At 37.0% G+C, this 19212-nt stretch overlaps 1 protein-coding gene across 3 annotated transcripts in view; it reads right to left on the bottom strand.

The window, feature by feature from the left end:
• Positions 1 to 19212, bottom strand: part of RFX3 (regulatory factor X3) — a 331048-nt gene that overhangs the window by 274236 nt on the left and 37600 nt on the right. Inside the window, exon 2 of one of the 3 annotated variants that reach the window (XM_027549369.1) lies at positions 13678 to 13745. The exons of the other annotated variants lie outside the window; for them this stretch is intronic. The gene's annotated coding sequence lies outside the window, so the exon portion shown is untranslated. The remainder of the gene's footprint in view (positions 1 to 13677; positions 13746 to 19212) is intronic. 3 annotated transcript variants of the gene reach the window in all.

Genomic DNA, 19212 nt, shown 5'->3' with positions numbered 1-19212 from the left:
ATTCTTAGAAAGTGGAATTGTCATTACCAGAGGCTAAGGGGAAGGAAGAAATTCTTCAAGGGTGTAAAGTTTCAGTTCTGCAAGCTGAAGTTCTAGAGGTCTGTTGTACAACAATGCACATACAGTTAGCGTGCCGTACTTGAAAATGGTTAGTCTGGTTAGAGAAAAGCCGAAGAAATAAAAACATCTTGAAAACTGCTAAGTTCACAGGAAAAGTACTGAAAACGTTCACTCTAACTTGCTTAAGAAATAAAATAATCTCACAAGAGTAGATTCAATATTAATCATTATAACCTCAGTAACACTAATTCCTATAAAATTCTAGGAACCTATGACTTACATTTGTTACTTCTAATGGAAAGACATACGGTATATCAGAATTACTTGCAGGACTTTTAAAATAATTCTTACTCTCACCCAGAGAGATGCTCCCAGTAGAGTGAGCTATCAATACTGAGGCAACTGTGCCATATTCTTCAACTGTGCTGGGACTGAAAACAGATTGAGAATTATGTTTTTATTTAAATCAGTAATAGAACTATTCAATTTAATCACTTTTCCTATAATAAGAAAATTACACGTAGTGTTTGATATAATTAAACTTTCTTCACACTATGAAGCTAAACATGTGTTCTATTTTCTGAATGCATACAGAAGACATTGTAAATGTGGCTGTTTGAACAATGAACAACCTTTGTTATGAGATCGCATATTCATTTGGGCTGGGCACCAATGGAGAACAGAATCAACAATATATGGAAAATGCAGGCAGAAATACCTCTCAAGACTTCTGAAATACTGTGTCCAGAACATTACTCTTTTGACAGCCCTTTCCTATGTGCATTTATCTCAATGCCTTTTTGCCATGATCTCCTCTCTTCCCCAAAGCACTTTTCTCACTATTTCTTTTCCATATTTAGAGGAAGGTGAAGAACTAAACTTCCAGGAAAAAAAAAAAAAAGAGTATCTCTCATATCCATGTGTTGCTGTTTCATTTCCAAGCAAACAAAACTACATTTTAAGAACCCAGGGTTAATTGAATCTTTTCACACTAACTTCACTTCAGTGCATTTTTCTTATACCATATTTTAAATCTAAAGATAAGTATCCAATAGTACCGTAAAATTAAGCATTGACCTATATTCTCTATTGGTAACATTTTCTTAAAGATTATATAAATATGCTATTCCATGGAAATTATACATTAATAACTTCAATTCTATAAGGGTATATTTGAGCTCTACAGTACTTTTTTATCATTTCCTGCCTTCTTTTGTGTTAAATAGATACTGTCTAGTGTACTTTTTTCATTCCTTGGTTGTTTCTTTCACTACAATGTTTTATTTTCTTAGTGGTTGCTCTGGAAATTACAATTATCATTTTAATTTAAAACATTCTCGTCAGAAATGGTATGGACATAACAGAAGCAGAAGATATTAAGAAGAGGTGGCAAGAATACACAGAAGAACTTTACAAAAAAGGTCTTCATGACCCAGATAATCACAATGGTGTGATCACTCACCTAGAGCCAGAATCCTGGAATGCTAAGTCAAGTGGGCCTTAGAAAGCATCACTACAAATATAGCTAATGGAGGTGATAGAATTCCAGTTGAGCTATTTCATATCCTAAAAGATGATGCTGTGAAAGTGCTGCACTCAATATGCCAGCAAATTTGGAAATCTCAGCAGTGGCCACAGGGCTGGAAAAGGTCAGTTTTCATTCCAATCCCAAAGAAAGGCAACGCCAAAGAATGCTCAAACTACCACACAACTGCACTCATCTCACATGCTAGCAAAGTAATGCTCAAAATTCTCCAAGCCAGGCTTCAGCAGTATGTGAACCCTGAACTTCCAGATGTTCAAGCTGGATTTAGAAAAGGCAGAGGAACCAGAGATCAGATTGCTAACATCCACTGGATCATAGAAAAAGCAAGAGAGTTCCAGAAAAACATCTACTTCTGCTTTATTGAATATGCAAAAACCTTTGACTGTGTGGATCCCAGATCAGCCCTGGGAGTGATGCTAAAGGTGAAACTCCAGTACTTTGGCCACCTCATGCGAAGAGTTGCCTCACTGGAAAAAGACTCTGATGCTGGGAGGGATTGGGGGCAGGAGGAGAAGGGGACGACAGAGGATGAGATGGCTGGATGGCATCACCGACTCGATGGACTTGAATTTGAGTGAAATCCGGGAGTTGGTGACGGACAGGGTGGCCTGGCGTGCTGTGATTCACAGGGTCACAAAGAGTCAGACACGACTGAGCGACTGAACTGAATTGATGCTTTTGAACTGTGGTGTTGGAAAAGACTCTTGAGAGTCCCTTGGACTGCAAGGAGATCCAACCAGTCCATTCTAAAGGAAATCAATCCTGAATATTTCATTGGAAGGACTGATGCTGAAGCTGAAACTCCAATACTTTGGCCACCTGATGTGAACATCTGACTCATTGGAAAAGACCCTGATGCTGGGAAAGATTGAAGATGGGATGAGAAGGGGACGAGAGGATGAGGTGGTTGTATATCACTGACACAAGGGACATGAGCTTGAGTAAACTCTGGGAGTTGGTGAGGGACAGGGAAGCCTGGCATGCTGCAGCCCATGGGAGAGTGGAGAGTCGGACACGACTGAGCAACTGACCTGAACTGAGTCTGGATTAACACTAAAATTTTAATAACTTAAAACTTGCCTCCAATATGCCTCTGTTTCCTTGCATTTCTATTATTATTGTAAAACTACTTCTCTATATGTTATAATCTCATCAATTTACCATTGCTCTCTATTTCTTCATGTTTACTGTCTAGTATCCTTTTGTTTCAACTTGAAATATTCCCCATAATGTTTCCTGTAGGGCAAGTTTGCGAGTGACAAACTCAGTTTTTGCATATTTGTAAATGTCTTAATTTGTCCATCGTTGAAAGAGATTTTAGCAACATAACAGAATTTCTGGTTAACAGTTGTTTTTTCCCTTCAACACTTTGAAAATGTCTTCTAGTATCCATGGTTTTTGATGTCAGCTATCAATATTTTTCTTTTGTTGCTTTTAAGATTTCTCTTTCACTCTCATAAATTTGACTATGATGTCTAAATTTGATTTTGATGTCTATGATTTGTCTATATTTGGGTTTATTCTACTTGGAGTATACGAAGTTTCTTTAATGCATAAATTAATATTTTTCTAGCAAGTGTGTGATGTTTTCTGTCATTATTTCTTTTAATATTCTTTTTGCCCTTTTTTTTTCCCACTCTTCTCCTTCTAAGATTCCCATTATGTGTATGTTGATACACTTGCAATGTTCCATAGGTCTCCTGAACTTGTGTTCACTTTCCTTTCTACTCCTCACACTGGATAATTAGTCAACTACATTCAAATTGACTAATACTTTCTTCTACCAACTCATATCAGTTACTTGAGCCCCTTTAGTAAATTTTTCATTTTTGTTACCATATTTTTAAACTTCAAAATTGCTATATGGTTCTTTTAAACTAATTTCTATGCTTGTTCGTATTCTCTTTGGTAAAATAACAATTTCACACTTTTCTTTAGTTATTTACACATGGTTTCATTGAGTTCCTTAAACATATTTACAATAGCTGACTTAAAGTCTTTGTCTTTTAAGACCAAATCTAGACTCCCACAGGGGTACTTTTCTGTTAGGTAAAAAGTAAAAGTAAAACTTTTCTGTTTTTCACTTTTTCCCATGTATGTAGCACACTTTTCTATTTCTTAAAATCCCATAATTTCTGTGTTGAAAGCTAGCCATTTTAAATAATACATTTTAACAATTCTGGTATCAGAATCTTCCACAGTGCCCCACTGAGACTTTTTAATCACTACTTCTATTCTTTTTCTTGGCACTGCTTATTTGTTTAGTACTTTCATGAACTAATTATATATCCCTGTATTATGTGGCTACTGAGTTATTTAAAAGCAGAGACATTACTTTGCCAACAAAGGTCCATCTAGTCAAGGCTATGGTTTTTCCAGTAGTCATGTATGGATGTGAGAGTCGGACAGTGAAGAAAGCTGAGCACCGAAGAATTGATGCTTTTGAACTGGGGTGTTGGAGAAGACTCTTGAGAGTCCCTTAGACTGCAAGGAGATCCAACCAGTCCATCCTAAAGCAGATCAGTCCTGGATGTTCATTGGAAGGACTGATGTTGAAGGTGAAACTCCAATACTTTGGCCACCTCATGAGAAGAGTTGACTCATTGGAAAAGACCCTAATGCTCGGAAGGATTGGGGGCAGGAGGAGAAGGGGACAACAGAGGATGAGATGGCTGGATGGCATCACCGACTTGATGGACATGGGTTTGGGTAGACTCCAGGAGTTGGTGATGGACAGGGAGGCCTGGCGTGCTACAGTTCATGGGGTCGCAAAGAGTTGGACACAACTGAGCAACTGAACTGGACTGGAGTTATTTCAGGTTTTTATTTTTAAGCCTGGCTTCCTGGATCAGTATAATTTAGTGATCAACCAATGATTGGTCAGAAGATTTCTTTAACTGCCTGTGTATCTTCCACCCTTTGCCAAAGCAACGCCTGTGAGAAGTCACACCTTTTAACTTCAGGTAGCTTTTAAGACGGTCATAGCTTTCACTTCCTTCTTGCACAGAGCCTCAAAATCAGCCAGAAGTGGATCCTCTCCTTTCCTGGGCATATGCAAAGCCTTGTACATCCTATAGTCTTTTGGGTATCTTAGAAATACTTGGAGCGTTTCAAAGTTCCCTATGGTTGTTGGCTAATCCTCAAGGCTTTCCTTTTAAGTTCCTGGCCAGGGTCTTGCTTGCCCCACCAGAAATCACAGCCTTAAAGGGTGGAGACGTTGCCCAGAGTGGCTACTGTTTTAGCAAAGTCCAGAGCGTGGGCCTTTTTTCCCCCCAACAGAGCTGAGCTCTGAGTCAAGTGAACAGCCAGTCTCTCTCTGAGAGCTGGGTTTTCCCAGGCAGCTGCAAGTTCGGGCAAAATATTAACTGTGCTCTAGATACGGTGCTTTTCATGGACCTCCAAAAGTGGTCAGATCTCTCCACTGTCAACAATGTTGTCAGCTTTTGCTATACCACAAGCTGGGTAAGGAGGGAAAACGGGAGAGTACACAAATCAGACGCCAATGTCATCATCCATAGTTCAGTAGTTTTCTCTCGGACAGACAATTTTTAGTTCATCCTCTGGCTAAGATCAACAGCCATAATTCTGAAATGGCTGATTTTAGTTGTGTAGCCCATGTTTTTGTTGTGTTATACAGAGAGGGAGTACACTGAGGCCCTCAGTCCAGCAATCCAGAAGCCAATCAAGCTCTGTAATATTATAAATCTATCTTCATGTATTTTTTAAAAACAAAAAGCATTTTAACAACAAAATTGTTTTTAAAATTATACTTATAAGCATTTAGATCACTGGTGCTCATCTCTAGTAGAAACTTATAGAACATTTTGCAATTTTTATAATTTTTAAATTATAATTGTAGAATAAAATATACAATATTTACAGTTAAATAGGAAGAAACTGGTCTGTGAGAGGAAAAAGATAAACTGCATAAGTAATGTCTCACAGTAGTATATCTTTCCTGTTAAGTAATATGTGAATGATCAGAAATAAAGGTGAGTCCATGTCATAGTTTTACTCTCAAACCAAAAGGCCCCCCACGTCTTTTTGGACAAGTTCAAGAAAGGAAGAAAGACTATTCTATCTTGTTCTTAACTGGCTGCTGCTACTGCTGCTTCTAAATCGCTTCAGTCGTGTCCGACTCTGTGCAATCCCATAGACGGCAGCCCACTAGGCTCCCCCGTCCCTGGGATTCTCCAGGCAAGAGCACTGGAGTGGGTTGCCATTTCCTTCTCCATCTTAACTGGCCAACCTGGACCAAATCCAATTCAACTTGATAGGGATAAAAAAAAAAAGCCACAAAAGACAGAGTGTGAAACTCAACAAAGAAGAATCTGACATCTGAACCAAGGAAGCGACCCTAGCTCCTGAAACTTCTTTGAAGAGACTCAGCCCAGAAATAGGGTTTACCTCAGGTTTATCCTGCCAAACCTATGCATTTAAGAGCTTCTGGAAAGGAAAGTTAATCATTACTGTCATCTCTCTTCAACACTCCTGGATATTAGCAAACCACAAAAAGACCAAAACTGTCAAAATGGGCCAAGAAAGGGAGACAACTTTGAGCAAGATTTTTCTTTTCAAGTACACCTCAAGCTTCTCAGGCTTTTCTACTGTTGTGCAACAAGCCACTCCAAAGCTCTAACTCTGTTGCATTCTGTTTGTTAAGTAAAGAAAGTGAAAGTCTCTCAGTCGTGTCTGACTCTTTGCAACTCCATGGACTATACAGTCCATGGAATTCTCCAGGCCAGAATACTGGAGTGGGTAGCCATTCCCTTCTCCAGGGGATCTTCCCAATTCAGGGATCGAACCCAGGTCTCCCACATTGTAGGCAGATTCTTTACCAGCTGAGCCACAAGTAAGGCCCAGTCCAAACTGAAAGAAAAAAGAGTTTACAAGGGTGTGAATACCCCAGATATGGTTCATTGTAACCACCATCAACATAATAGACTATTAAAACATTAAAGCCAAAGTTCAGATGACTAGAATGGGAACAACCACAAGAATCTATAAATGGCTAGAGTTAAATGAAGACTTGGCAATTATAGTCAAATTTTATTCTATTCCTTTCCATTCTGAAGGTCAATCTAGGTTCTGTGAGAATCTTGATTATAGGCAGAAGGAAATGAACCTGAAAACCAATTATAAGCCATAGGACCTTGGACAAGTCTTTCATTCTCTACAAGCCTCAGCTCAACTGTAAAATGTAAAATCATACAGGTCTTGTTTATGTTATAGGAAGATTGTACAGAGCCAATAAAACAAGAAATGAGAAAGAGCTCTGAAAACAAAACTGCTATACAAATAAAAGGAAGTAATATTTATCTGATAGGATTCTAGGTATAGTAAATCTAGTTAGGCACCATTCTCTCAATAAAATTATAATAATCATAGTTAATTACCCAATATGCTAAATTATAATACTATCACAGCAATATTATAAAATTATTTATCATTAATATAAAGAACAAAAACACTAAAACTAAGATTTATTGTTGTCTGATTATATGTCAGGTGCTGCTAAGTAAACTATAACTAATCCTTACAATAACTCAACAAAGTAGTTATCTCCCTTTTTCAAATAAATAAACTGAGTCAAGAAACTGACAACTCAGAGTAACTTGCCAACAGTCACATAGCTAATAAGTAGAAAATCCATTTTCAATGTTTAATGTATAATAGGCGCTTGAAAAATGCTTCTCATCTAAATTAAAGAGAAATAAACAAACCCAGGACTATCTGGCTTTAAAGTAACTACAACTAACTCCATCAAAATATCTTTCTCTCACACAATTCTTTTTTATTTGCAGTTGAAACTGGAATTACAGCAAACATATCTAACTAATATGAGAAATTCACCACCTTTCTCATATGCAAAACCGTTTCCAATCAGAAAACTACCACCATTTTTAAAAATATCTAATCTTTAACCCATATACTGAATCATGAATTATAATGGTCTTATTATAATTTAGGAGTATCAATTGAAAAAAATGATATAGCTACATTCTAAAATATTTCTAAAAGAACAAACCAAAAGGAGTAAAATAGCAAATATTTTTAAATGGAAAAATATGTAGAGTACAAACTACAAATAAAAGTTTATGTCCCTCTATTATGAAGAAATCTTGAAATTTAAAAGAAGGAAGGAGGAGGAAAAGACATTGTCTAAAAGGAAAGGGTACTAACGATATAAATGGACAATCACCGAAAGAAATAAAATGGCTAATATACTTTTTTAAAAAATTACCATTAGTTACCAAAGACATGCAAATACAAGTGAGATTTTTTTTTCCAACTAACTGGCATAAATACAAAAAAAAATTACAAAAATTGATCACACCTAGTATCAGAAAGCATGCAAAGAAATGAAACATTAAAGTGTTACTGTTCCAAGTATGAAATGGCATGATCCATCTAGAGAGCAAAACACTGAACTGTACACAGCCTTCTACCCAAGCAATTACATTCCTAAGAACTCATTTAAAGAAAATTATTGGATGAAGCACAAAGATGTATGTACAGTAATTAACCATAAACTCAAAATTCAGAATACAACCTAAATGTCTAGCTAGAGAGCTGCTTAAGCAGACATGCCAAAAAGAATGCATACAGTATTATTATCATGAAAGAATACGAGTGTTAAAAGTTAAAAAACAAATTGCATGACAACTTTTAAGAGAATATGCACATATTTCTGTGTTTACAGGGAAAGGAAACATGCACATGTGTGGCCAGAAGCATACCCAAGAATGCCATACAAACTCACTAGAGAAATTCTGAGATGTGACAGCAATCTTGTAAGCAGATGGGTAGTGAGCTTTGAGGAGAATGATTTTTTTACTCCCTTTGTGTGTGTCTAGTCAATCAGTTGTGTCCGATTCTTTGCAACCCCATGGACTGTAGCCTGCCAGGCTCCTCTGTCCATGGGATTCTCCAGGCAAGAATATTGGAGCGGGTTGCCATTCCCTTCTCCAGGGGATCTTCCTGACCCAGGGATTGACCCCAGGTCTCCCACACTGCTGGCAGATTCTTTACCATCTGAGCCATCAGGGAAGCCTTTCTGTATTTTCTGAATGTTTTATATTAAGCATATATAACTTTTGAAATAATAAAATAAAGTAATTTTCATTTAAAATAATGCCAACTGTCATAACACTGAGGCTCTGTAAACTTTCAAATGTTATTACCTTTAATATAAAATATTGATTAAAAAGCAGTTAATATGTTCACTGAATGAAAATTTAGTTTTACTCCTCTTCCAAATGATAGCTTCAAATCATAAATCCTTCACAGCTGTTTCTTCTTACAAATCATTTAACATTTTTAATTGTTAAATATTTCTCTTAAAAAATAAAAGCAAAGCAGAAATATTTAAGTGCTTCAAACTATACTTAGTATAAATGTGCTATGTCTTTAAGAAATACTTTGCATATATAAGGGGTACACATTATTGTTTTAGACATAATGCTATTGCACACTTAACAGACTACAGAACAGTGTAAACACAACTTTTATATGCAAACTGACAAAAAAACTCATGTGACTCATTTTATTACAATGTTTGCTTTACTGCAATGCTCTGGAACTGAATATGCAATATCTCCCAGGCATGACTGTATCATTTAGTAACCACTATGCTGTACCAAGCACTGGATTATGTACTTCATATATATCCTTTAATTTTCATAAGGATGCAAGACAAAAGTTATTGTCCTCATATTACATAGCCATACAGAGAAAGACAAGTATTGTACAGTGTCCATTATGTGTGGAATCTAAAAAATAAAACAACTAGTAAATACAACAAAAAGAAACAGACTCACAGATATCGAGAACAAACTAGTGATTACCAGTGGGGAGAGGACAGGAGGATGGGACAAGATGGGGTAAGGGCATTAAAAGGTACAAACTATTATGTATAAAATGAATAAGCTCCAAGGATATACTGTACAACATAGCCAAAATTTTATACTATAAATGGAGTATAACCTTTAAAATTGTGAATCATAAAGCTGTAAATTTACTTATATAATATTGTGCATCAACTATATCTCAATCAAAAAATTTAAAAATAAAAAAGATAAAAAACTGTTGACACACTGTGTGAATCTATAAATGCTATGAGTCTAAACAATTACTCTTATCTTGAATATGTGATAAACTTTTCAGTTCAGTTGCTCAGTCATGTCCCACTCTGTGACCCCAAGGACTGCAGCATGCCAGGCCTCCCTGTCCATCACCAACTCCCGGAGTTTACTCAAGCTCATGTCCATTGTGTCAGTGATGCCATCCAACCATCTCATCCTCTGTCGTCCCCTTCTCCTCCCACCTTCAATCTTTCCCAGCATGAAGGTCTTTCAAATGAGTCAGTTCTCTGCATCAGATGGCCAAAGTATTGGAGTTTCAGCTTCAGCATCAGTCCTTCCAATGAATATTCAGGACCGATTTTCTTTAGGATGGATTGGTTGGATCTCCTTGCTGTCCAAGGGACTCTCAAAGAGTCTTCTCCAACACCACAGTTCAAAAGCATCAATTCTTCAGTGCTCAGCTTTCTTTATAGCCCAACTCTAACATCCGTACATGACTACTGGAAAAACCATAGCCTTGACTAGATGGACCTTTGTTGGCAAAGTAACGTCTCTGCTTTTTAATATGCTATCTAGGTTGGTCATAACTTTTCTTCCAAGGAGCAAGCGTCTTTTAATTTTATGGCTGCCATCACCATTTGCAGTGATTTTGGAGCCCAACAAAATAAAGTCTGACACTGTTTCCACTGTTAACCCATCTATTTGCCATGAAGTGATGGGACCAGATGCCATGATCTTAGTTTTCTGAATGAGTTTTAAGCTAATTTTTTCACTCTCCTCTTTCACTTTCATCAAGAGGCTCTTTAGTTCTCCTTTGCTTTCTGCCAACTGTCATTAAATTTCATGATGGTTTTGCTGAATCACTGATGAAATTTATTTTCTACTTGAAGATATGTAATTACATAGATTGTTACAATAGGCTTGGTTAAGGTGAATACATATTTTGGAATCCATTATTATCAAAGACTCTAGAGTTCTGTAATATGATGAAGGAAACATTCCATGACACTATTAGCATTACTCATAAATGCTACTAAAATCTAGAATTTTCAAGGCTCTCTACATAGACAGTAGCTGATGAAACAACTTTTAAGGATGAATATGCTTAACTGGGGCTTCTCTGGTGGCTCAGATTGTAAAGAATCTGCCTGCAAATGCAGAAGATCCTGGTTCAATCCCTGGGTCAGGAAGATTGCCTAGAGAAAGGAATGGCTACCTACTCCAGTATTAGTGTGTGAAGAACTCCATGGACAGAGGAGTCTCATGAGCTACCCTGGGGTCACAAATAGTTAAACACACTGAGCACCTAACACATGCTTAACCACTAGGCTTGGGATTATTAAGTACAATCAATATTTTAAATGATATAAAAATGATAATGCCTATAAATGTCACTTTACAACCAAGATATGATACATTTAATATGAACAGTTTCTATTTTAATTTTTATTAAAAAACTATATTACTACTTTCAAGCCAACTGTCATTGGCCCTTATAAAAAGCCAGCAATTCATGTATCCTGTGTACTGTGTTCAGTACCTATTCAGTAAGTACTTAGTTGACAAGGAACAGAAGTAAGCAAAAGGCCGTTAGTCTAATTTTTATTTCTAGATTCACAATGTCAGTACGAAAAGAGGTAGATAGCCTTGTTTGTCACTTAGTGGGATAAGTTTGCTTTTCTACAGTCCTTGCACAAAGAAAAGCAGTATAGAGCAGTGGCTCTAAAACTCTACTCCTAGTGAAATACTTCCCAGACCCTCAAAAGAAAAGGAGACAAAAACGGACCTTCTCTGCAGCCACCAATATTCCCCAAGCCAGCTCCTGTAGAACTTGACTGGAAAATACAGTTTGAAAATTACTAATACAGTGGACAGGAACATTGGAGATCACAAGATCTGGGTGTACATGTTAGACTTTCCACTACCTGCTGTGTACTGTGTTCAAAGGTGTAATCTTAACCTCTCTTGGACTTGGGTTTTCACATACATAATATGGTCCCATATAACTAGTTAGTGGGAAAGTTGAGTGAGATGCTGTCCACACAGAAGAACTTTATACTTTTTGAAGCATGATCTACGATGTAAATGTAAAGTATATTATAATTTATATCCCATATGTTATGCAAAAAAGGAGAAGTATTTTTCCTTCCCTACTTCTCTCCTTCCCAGGACAATTTACTTATTTCACATGTAACAAAGAAGTTTAAGACTATCAAAATGAAACAAAGTCCAAAAGTCAGATTAAAAGGAAAAAGTGGGAGGAGAGCACATATAAACTTATTCTCTATGGCTTCTCAGGAGAATTCAAGTTATCTTTCATAAACGTTATTTGCAAGCATTTTTAACCAAAGTATATTACGGAAACCCTTTTCTCTAGGCCCACACAAGCTTTCACAATTATTATATATGATATCAATGTCTATATCAGATGCCCTCAACCATAAAAAATGAATGATAAGGAATAAATATCAGACTCATTCGTTAGAAGACAATTCAAATGGTTTAAGAAATATGATAAAGCTGCAAAATTTCCTAGGAAAACTATTTGAAGGAATGGGCACTGAGTCTCTTTAAAATGTACTATCAGTGATGAAGATTATAACTTTTAAATCGTAACTCCCATACATGACTGCATAGCTTTTGTTATAAATCATATTACAAAGGTCTTAGATGTAGAACTATTTACCTTATCTTTCTTGCAACCTCATATTGATAAAGAATTTTGAAAAACACATAGGGAAATTTTCGGTGCATCCTGTTGTGGACTTTTATAAAACCACAGGTTTGAAATGGAGGAAATAGCTCCAGCTTATTTCTGAGTCTCAGTTAAGTCTCTTAAGCAGCAGATTGTGTGGTTATCTTCCCACAGATGCTGAAGACTAAAGAAATGTCAAAAGAGCAATGTTTTACCACCTTGAATGGGCTGCCTCTTAGCTGCATACCAACTATGTGGGAAGGTAAAAATGTAATTCAATTCGGGAACAAACACAGTCTCAAAGCCCAGTGATGAGGAACAGCGTACATGTACTCAGACTCTACGCCTATCCCTCTTATGCCCCTCCCACCACCCACTCCACCACCACCTCTGCACTTTTCACCTTTCTGAATGCCAATGGAAAGCCTCTCTTTAAAGTACTGCTGTAGTGGAAGCAGAAGTTCACACAAACTGCTGCACCTTCTTACATAATCAACACATTACTGAGCAGGGGAATTATGACATCAGCAGTAGGTTAGCCTATTATTCTACCACATAATGCATATCTACTGATTCTCACACTCCCATGCCATTGGCTGGATTTCATAAGGATAGCTCCTATATTTTACTATCTTTAATTTGAACTAATTCTGATACAGGCTTGAAGCTTAGTAATCTATGAAACAACTATGGAAATGAATGTGGCATATGCACTTAGCTGAGTGCCATTTCAGGGTTAACCAAACACAGGCACATGCAGGGTGACATAAGGATGCCAAAGGACAAGAAAAGACTAACCTGTGAGGCTCACAACCGCTTTAGACCACCCTCTGAACGCCTAGAAATTTCACATTATAGGAGCCTCAACGCCCTTTCTCACTACTTCCCCCATAAACTGTGTGCGCTAGCTGTTAGTATTTCACAGTGTAGCATGCCTCTAATCCTACTTAAAGGGGGATGGGGAGGAGGATAGGAAGGAGGCATGCTCCTGTGGTTTCTATAGCCCCACAGACAGCTAAGCTATCTGAAGCATTTAAAAATATTAATTGTAACCATATAATGTGAAGAAGAGCTCTAATATTGTTTTGTCTTAAATATATAAAGTAGTAATGAAAATAAAGTTCCTTACCATATTAGCTACTGCTAACCATTAAGAAATGAAAAACCTATCTCAAAATCTCATATTTTAAAAGTTATTGAAAAAATTCAGACATGAGATTCCATATTTGACATATTACTCTAGGTTTTGTGTACATTTACTTCATAATTTATAGAGAACATGGATCAATTACCTCATATTCTTTCCATGAGCCAAACTCAATGTATTCTCTACCATAAAATGCCAGAATGACCAAGTGGCCTAAAATATTAAAAGCAAGAAGAATTAGGTTAACATTAAAAATGAATTCTTTGATATCTAGAAATTATATGATTACTTTAAATTATTGAATCTAGATAAATATTAATTACCATACAAATGAATTATTTTATTGTATTTTTATATAACTGTATTTTTAAAGCTTCCAATGTAGCCAAAAAAAATATTGTTTTGATATTGCACAAAAGGAGAGAGATTTTTCAAAGAATTAGAATGCAAGTAAACATTATGAACATAATAATTAGGAAAAAATATAAGTGAGGGAAAATAATGAAGAGAAGAATACTTTGAAAAAAATCTACACTTTTAAATTGTGAAGATGAATCTGCCATGGGTGTTCCCCATCCTGAACCCTCCTCCCACCTTCCTCCCCATCCCATCCCTCTGGGTCATCCCAGTGCACCAGCCCAGAGCACCCATGGCGGATTCATGTCAATGTATGGCAAAACCAATACAATATTGTAAAGTGAAAATAAATAAATAAAACTGAAAAAAAAGAAAGTTAATGTAGAAAAATGGAAAAAAAATAATAATAAATTGTGAAGATGACAGACCAGCCAATTCTGAGAGCACCCTGATACAGAGAAGCAAAAGTGAGAACAGATTAGCAGATAATATATATTTATTCATTCCTTAAAAATGATTAAATAAGATTTATTTCTTAAAAATAAAAAAACCAGAAATAATATACAAACAGTTCACAAACTGGAGAACTAAGTATATATGATTATTCAGTTTTATGGAAATTTTAAAAAGAAATACTTGGTTTGGAGAAGAATGGGCAAGATTATTTTAAAACTAATGATTTCTATTGGCTAATAAATTTAGGGTAACACTGATATACAAAAATGTAATTAAGCGTATTATTTATATATGTTCACATCTTTTTTGCCCTAAATTTGGCCCATAATATCAGATATAAATTAAGTATAGAGTATTCTATCATTTAGTCAACTGTAAACAATATCATAGCTGCCTGGCGTGCTTTAGTTTTGCTTGCTTTCTTTTTTCTTTAAAGGTGACATTAAGTGACAGTTGCCATAAATTTTTATGTTGGTCCATTAAACTATGAACAGTAACAAAGCAAACAGGCACAGCTGAGTATATATGAACAAGGAACAGTCTAAATACACACTCTCAGGGTTACTTGAACAAGACAAGACAAGGATCACTAAAATAATCACAGGTGTTTGCTGTGTATTTAGGTGATTACAAGTCAGTTACAGCAAAAATGCAATAATCAACACTAATTAACACACCAGAGTTCTCAAAAATAACTTGGAAATTTTTAACCCTATTATCAGATTTTCCTGTTACTTTATTATCATTAGGAAATATATTTTCTGACATGAGGCATTACTGTACATATTTATTATAAACTAAATGACTAAATGGGCTTCCCAGGTAACTCAAGTGGTAAAGAGCCACCTGTCAATGTAGGGGACACAGACAGACACAGTTTCTATCCGTAAGTAGGGAAGATCTCCTGGACGATGGCATGGCAACCCATTCCAGTATTTTTGCCTGGAGAATCCCATGGGGAGAGGAGACTGGCAGGCTATACTCTATAGGGTCGCAAAGAGTCAGACACAACTGAAGCAACTTAGCATGCACACACACAAGTGACTAAATACTTCCTAATACCTTTGAGCAAAATGACTATGATTTATACATCCTACAATTAGATTTTTCTCAGGTAATTCTACCAACTCCTTTAGCTCTAATTCTTTTTTCAACCACATTCACCTGTACCTAACTTGAATATCAAGTAAGAAAAGTCAAGCTAATCTACAGTTATCTGTGTCTTCTACTCCTCTCCAGAAAAGTTACAAGTAACATCTCTTTGAAGACATATTCCACGACCTCATTCTGATAATAACATAATTGTTCGGGATCTCTTCATGTCTTGAATTATTACAAGTTTCTCAGCCTCCATATCAGTTCACTGATAATATAAATCTTTGCCATTTATGATTTTAACTTTAAAATCCAGTTCATTTCTTAGAGCCTGTTCTCATATAATATTATTCAATTACTCATTTAAGAAAGAATTGCAACTGTTAGGTGCCACACATACAAATATTTAATATACATGATCCACACACACAAGCAGCGCACTCACTGCCATGACAATAACAGCAAGATGCTCCCACCTTCAAAACTCCACACTGGCCCCATACGAACTTATTTTCCTTCTATACTCTACAATGACTTTCTTCTTATCTCTGGTCCAGATAATCCAAGTATCTTCATCTTTCCCTTTAACACTGAGTCATTACTATGTGCTTAGCAATATGCTAGAAGTTGATTAGGTACTTAATGCCAAACAAAACACAATATTTTTTTTTATTCAGGTCCCACCCCATTTGCTCCCACATACTATGCTAACTTTCTCAGTGGCTTTATAATTGTCCTTTATGTTATAGTAGACGCTCAGTCATGTCAGACTCTTTGTGACCCATGGACTGTAGACTGCCAGGTTCGCCTGTCCAGGGAATTCTCCAGGCAAGAAAAGTGGAGTGGGTAGCCATTCCCTCTCCAGGGGATCTTCCCAACCCAGGAACTGAATCTGGGTCTCCTGTTAAAGAATCAGATTCTTTAACATCTGATTCTCCTGGTAGTCACTATTTCACTCTCATTTTCTCATACTCCACAACTAATAGTAAACAAATTCTGACTTGCCACTCATGTCAGATGGTCCCTTCCAGTACCATCCTGAGACCCAGGCAAAAGTGGTCACTGCCTTGGGCCTTACACTTTAGAGAACCCATTCTTCACCACTGTCCAGGTACTTCATGAAGTAAAAAATCTGTAGAGTCCAAGGAATGCTTTCTGACCTCTCTGACTGTACCACAGCAGATCGCCAAGATTCTGAATTGCCAGGCCGAGAACCCTGGAGTATCATCCCCAGGACAGAGACACAGGCATACCCAAGGGGTAGTCAAAAGACAGTCTGCAAGGGGTAAGGCAATGTTGCTTTGGGAGTGGGCACATGGACATGCTATGGCAAAGAACCTAGAATACAGGGAAAAGGAGGGAGAGTACAGGATAAAAATGAGGTGACAGAGGCCAATTCTCCTTTGGCCACATATGTTCCACTATGTTAAAAATCCTAAAATTCTAAAAGCTCATTATAAAGCTGTATCGGTTCAATTAGAACCCTAATTTGAGCGTGCATTTATTTAACAGTTAACTGATTTGCAGCATTTAAATAGTCAAGACTCATAATGAGTGAACTTCCATGTGTATTCTTGCATCCATAAGTGTTAAGGATGGGCCTGGTTTTTACACCCTGTTTCCATTGATGGTTCACCAGTTTTAATCTTCATTATAATCCATCAAATGTTACAAATGTAGTGGCAGCAGTAGCAGCAAAATTAGCACTGATAATACCACTCACTGAGTCCTAGCATAGTACCAACCATTTAATCTTTACTAAACTTGTTCACACCCTTTGTGTTACAACCGAACTATCTATATCTTCATCTTATCCATGAGTTGAAAGTAACAGTGTCAAAAGATGGATTCTAATCAAGGTCTTCCTAAATTAACAGCCCAGGTTCTTCACACTACACTTCCTTTCAGATGATTAAGAGATTTACCTGACTTCAGACTGCTCCCCGCTAATCTGCATATATCTGCCAGATTAATCTCCCTAAAAGATCTCTTTTACCTTAACATTTGATCCAGTTTTTAAAATATACACTGCTGGTCATGCTCTACTCAGTTAAGTTTCAAGTCCTTAGCCTGATTTTTCTTTCAACGCATCTGTTCATTATTTCCTAAAATACTCTTCAATGTCTTCACACCAAAACCATACCTTGCCTTTCGTTCCCGTGTAAGCCAGCCCTTCCCCATATCCCTAGCCAACACACCTCCCTAAAAACGTTTAAGATCCATATCATCATACTTTGCCTCCTTCCTAAAGACTTCTCTGACTACTCAACCCAGAATCTTTTCTCATGCCCAATGTTAAATATCCCTGTAATACTGAGAGTCTCTGATCACTCAACAAGTAATTAGCTATGAACTTAGCAGAGTGTCAACTTCACTGTCACTTTACGAAGTTAATCTTTTTGGAAGGCACTATAGGGGAAACTGGTAAAGTGGCTCTACAGACAAAACCCCCGGCTCATAATCCACCTTGATGATATATTAGCACAGACTTTGGAACTGAATTTGCAAAGTAATTCATTTATGATTGGCAGAATTTTTGGTCCTAGAGCCCATCTTGATCTTAAATTTGCTGAGATACCAAAGAGTTTTTGTTTATGTGTATTATACCTAGTTGTGCAGTGGTATAGCAAACACCCTATTCCAACAACACAAGAGAACACTCTACACATGGATATCACCAGATGGTCAACTCCGAAATCAGACTGATTATATTCTTTGCAGCCAAAGATGGAGAAGCTCTATACAGTCAGCAAAAACAAGACCGGGAGCTGACTGTGGCTCAGATCATGAACTCCTTATTGCCAGACTCAGAAATAAATTGAAGAAAGTAGGAACAACTAGACCATTCAGGTATGACCTAAATCAAATCCCTTATGATTATACACTGGAAGTGAGAAATAGATTTAAGGGACTAGATGGGATAGACAGTGCATGATGAACTATGGACGGAGGTTCGTGACATTGTACAGGAGACAGAGATCAAGACCATCCCCATGGAAAAGAAATGCAAAAAAGCACAATGGCTATCTGAGGAGGTATTACTAATAGCTGTGAAAAGAAGAGAAGCGAAAAGCAAAGGAGAAAAGGAAAGATAAACCCATTTGAATGGAGAGTTCCAAAGAATAGATAGCAAGGAGAGATTAGAAAGCCTTCCTCAGCAAAATGCAAAGAAATAGAGGAAAAAAACAGAATGGGAAAGACCAGAGATCTCTTCAAGAAAATTAGAGATACCAAGGCAACATTTCATGCAAAGATGGGCTCGATAAAGGACAGAAAGGGTATGGACCTAACAGAAGCAGAAGATATTAAGAGGTGGCAAGAATACACAGAAGAACCATACAAAAAAGATGTTCATGACCCAGATAATCATGATGGTGTGATCACTCACCTAGAGCCAGACATTCTGGAATGTGAAGTCAAGCGGGCCTTAGGAAGCATCACTATGAACAAAGCTAGTGGAGGTGATGGAATTCCAGTTGAGCTATTTCAAATCCTGGAAGATGATGCTGTGAAAGTGCTACACTCAATATGCCAGCAAATTTGGGAAACTCAGCAGTGGCCACAGGACTGGAAAAGGTCAGTTTTCATTCCAATCCCAAAGAAAGGCAATGCCAAAGAATGCTCAAACTACAATTGCACTCATCTCAAACGCTAGTAATGCTCAAAATTCTCCAAGCCAGGCTTCAGCAATACGTGAACTGTGAACTTCCAGATGTTCAAGTTGGTTTTAGAAAAGGCAGAGAATCCAGAGATCAAATTGCCAACATCCGCT

The sequence above is a fragment of the Bos indicus x Bos taurus genome, chromosome 8 (assembly GCF_003369695.1).
Source record: "Bos indicus x Bos taurus breed Angus x Brahman F1 hybrid chromosome 8, Bos_hybrid_MaternalHap_v2.0, whole genome shotgun sequence".
NCBI lineage: Eukaryota > Metazoa > Chordata > Mammalia > Artiodactyla > Bovidae > Bos > Bos indicus x Bos taurus.
This window is presented reverse-complemented; position numbering and strand designations above follow the sequence as displayed.